Source organism: Pistacia vera, unplaced genomic scaffold (assembly GCF_008641045.1).
Source record: "Pistacia vera cultivar Batoury unplaced genomic scaffold, PisVer_v2 Contig102, whole genome shotgun sequence".
NCBI classification, from domain to species: domain Eukaryota; kingdom Viridiplantae; phylum Streptophyta; class Magnoliopsida; order Sapindales; family Anacardiaceae; genus Pistacia; species Pistacia vera.
The window spans coordinates 605842-609302 of NW_022195050.1; the positions used below are offsets into that span (position 1 = coordinate 605842).

General features: G+C 37.8%; 1 non-coding gene across 1 annotated transcript; it reads right to left on the bottom strand.

Annotated features, from left to right (window-relative positions):
• Positions 1-1208: 1208 nt before the first annotated feature.
• LOC116122128 lies at positions 1209-1315 on the bottom strand. The gene has a single exon (XR_004126844.1). It is a non-coding gene; the product is annotated as a small nucleolar RNA R71 (small nucleolar RNA).
• Positions 1316-3461: the final 2146 nt, after the last annotated feature.

A 3461-nucleotide genomic window follows, 5' to 3' on the forward strand; every position in this document is an offset into this window, starting at 1 on the left:
CATGTTGATCTTCTTGGATAATTACCATTGTTATTTTGAATGCTAGAGATAGATTTGAGAAACAATGAAATCAATCTAAGATTCCATTAGCTTAATGAACTTGGATCTATTAATCTTCAAATTGTTAGGTGCAGAAGTTTAATAGGGAAAAGTAGGAATTCATAGCCTGAGAAGGTATGTTTGACAACTTAGAGAATTTGATTTACAATCCGTGCATGTGAGTGTAGAAGTAGCATAATCCGTAGAATTAATCCATAGAGTCCGAATGAAGTCAAAACCCTAACCGTTTGTTTTAATTGATATTACTCTTGTGTTAAATCTTGCTTTCATAATTTAACTGTTTTTACATTTAGTAAATTTTGCTTTTAGTTTAGTTTTATATTCTCCCATAAATCCAAACAATATTCAATTTCTCCAACTTGAAAACTAATAGGAAATTCATTGCTTAGGAACCAATCCTTGTGGGAACGATATCACTTTATTACTTTGTGCGACTAGTGCACTTGTTATATTTGCATGTTGTAGTAACAACGCATCAAGTTTTTGGCACCATTGCCGAGGATTGATTTTTGTGTTAACGTTGAGTTTTTCTCGTGTTAGCTAGATTGGAGTTTTATTTTTGTTTTTCTTGTTTGTTAGTTTAATTTTTATTGTTCTTTTTTGTTGGCTTGTGATCTTACTTTTTCTCTCTTTCTGTGAAGTTTATACGAAGAGCAAGACGTCAACTAGTGGTTCCTTTTGATCCAGAGATTGAGAGAACCGCTAGAAGACTTAACAGAGAGAGAAGAGAATGAGAGGGTACAGTTGAACCAGAGGCCATAGTTATTGAGATGGTAGAAAATAGAACATTAAGGGAATTCTTAGTTCCCACAGTTGAAGGCAGTGGGTCGAGCATAACTAGACCAGTGGTACAAGCCAACAACTTTGAAATAAAGCCTGCAATCATCTAGATGATTCAGCAGTTGGTACATTTTAAGGGAGATTTGAAGGAAGATCCAAATCTACAGATTGCCAATTTTTTGGAGATTTGCGATATTTTCAAGTCAAACGGAGTGTCAGATGACGCCATCAGATTGAGACTGTTCCCGTTTTCATTGAGGGATAAAGCTAAGGGATGGTTAATGGCACTACCATTAGGAACGATCATAACATGGAATGATTTAGCACAGAAGTTCCTGACCAAATTCTTTCCTCCAGCAAAATCGGCAAAACTGAGAAATGATATCACATTGTTTCTATAGGAAGAGTCTAAATCATTATATGAGGCTTGGGAAAGATACAAGTAATTACTAAGGAGATGTCCACACCATAGGTTGCCAGTTTGGATGCAAGTCCAAATGTTTTATAACGGATTGATGGTTAATGTGCAAACTATGGTGGATGCAGCATCGGGATGTGCATTGCAAAATAAGACACTGGAAGAAGCTCATGAGTTGCTTAAAGTTTTAGCAAATAACAACTATCAAAGACCTAATGAGAGGGTGCAATAGAAGAAATCTATGGGTCTTCATGAAGTTGTTGCATATACTGCCATTTCAGCCCAACTCATTGCACTTTAGAAACAGTTGGGAAGTACGCAGGTAAATTCTATTCAAGCTCCTCAACTAATTTGTGAATTTTGTGCAGGTGGTCATGTGAGCAGTGAATGCCAAGTGGGGAACACGTTTGCTTCAGCGTCTTCATCGTCAGAACATGTTAACTACTTGGCAGGAAATCAAAGGTAACCGAACAATCTGTACTCCAACACATATAATCCTGGTTGGAGGAATCATACTAACCTATCTTGGGGCAATCGGAATCATCAAAATAATCAATAGAACCAAAGAGCAATGCCAAACAACCAAGTAGGGATGAACAATCAATAAGGAGAGAAAAGAGTGACAAAACTAGAGGACATGTTTGGAAAATTTATGCAAGAGACCATAGGTTTCATGAATGAGACGAGGATGAATTTTAGAAATCAAGGGGCATCCATTCAAAACTTGGAGGTACAGGTAGGGCAATTGGCTGATAAGCTAAATGAGAGACCACAGGGTTCCCTACCAAGCAACACAATGACTAACCCATGTGAGCAAGCAAATGCAATAACTCTGAGGAGTGGGACAGTTTTGGAAGAGGTGGAACAATCAGGGAAAGAAGAAAGTACATCAAAGGAAAAGGAAGATTCTTATGAGGAAGTTCATGAAGAGATCGTTGCTGAAGAGATCGTTGCTGAAGAGAAACCAACCAGTTCTAGGGAAGATGAACAAAAGCGGGAAGAGAGGCAAAGACAAAAGAAAGAAAAATTTCCATTTCTTAAGATACCACCAGAGTTGGCACATCACACCCCTCCCTCAGAGACTCAAGAAAAAGAATCAGGATAAGCAGTTTTCCACATTCATTGACATATTTAAAAAACTGCTTATTAACATTCCTTTTGCAGATGCATTGCAACAGATGTCGAGCTACGCGAAATTTCTCAAGGAGATTTTATCAAACAAAAGGAAGTTAGAATATGAGGAAACAGTGATGCTCACGAAGGAGTGTAGCACAATTCTACAGAAGAAGCTACCCCCGAAACTCAAAGATCCGGGGAGTTTTACTATTCCTTGTGTTATAGGAGACATTACTTTTGATAGAGTTTTGTGTGATTTAGGTGCGAGCATCAATCTAATGCCTTTTTCTGTTTTCAAGAGATTGAGAATTGGTGAAGTGAAGCCAACAACCATGTCGTTGTAGCTTGCAGATAGATCCATCAAACATCCGAGGGGTATAGTCGAAGATGTGTTAGTGAAGGCTGACAAGATTATTTTTCCGGTGGATTTTTTTGTATTGGACATGGAAGAGGATAAGGAAATGCCTCTCATTTTGGGAAGACCATTTCTGGCCACTGGGAGAGCTCTCATTGATGTGCAAGAAGGAAAGTTACTGTTAAGAGTTCAAGATGAAACAGTAATGTTCAATGTTTTTGAGGTTATGAAGTTTCCATCAGAATCAGATTCCTGTTTTAGTGTTGACGTTGTGGATAAACTAGTAGCAGAGGCTATTAAAGAGAACACTTTGCAACTACCTCTAGAAGCGTGTATTGCCTAATCAAAAACAATAGAATAGATGAACTGGCAAAGAATGAATGTGCTAGATTGTTAGAAGCAGTTCAGCCGATAGTTGAGAGCCAAGATCTAGAATTTGAGGAATTTGATTTTGAGAAAGAGAAGGAAAAGGGAAGAAAGGAAGAACCTCTAAAACTTGAACTGAAGCCTTTACCTTCTCACCTTAAATATGTTTATCTTGGTGAATCCGAAACCTTCCCAGTAATCATCAATTCAAGGTTGAGCAAATTAGAAGAAGAACGGTTGATTTGGGTGTTAAGGAAACATAGATCAGCAATTGGATGGACTATTTTAGACATTAGAGGCATCTCTCCATCGTTTTGTATGCATAAGATACTTATGGAAGATGATGTCAAGCCTAAGGTGCAACCA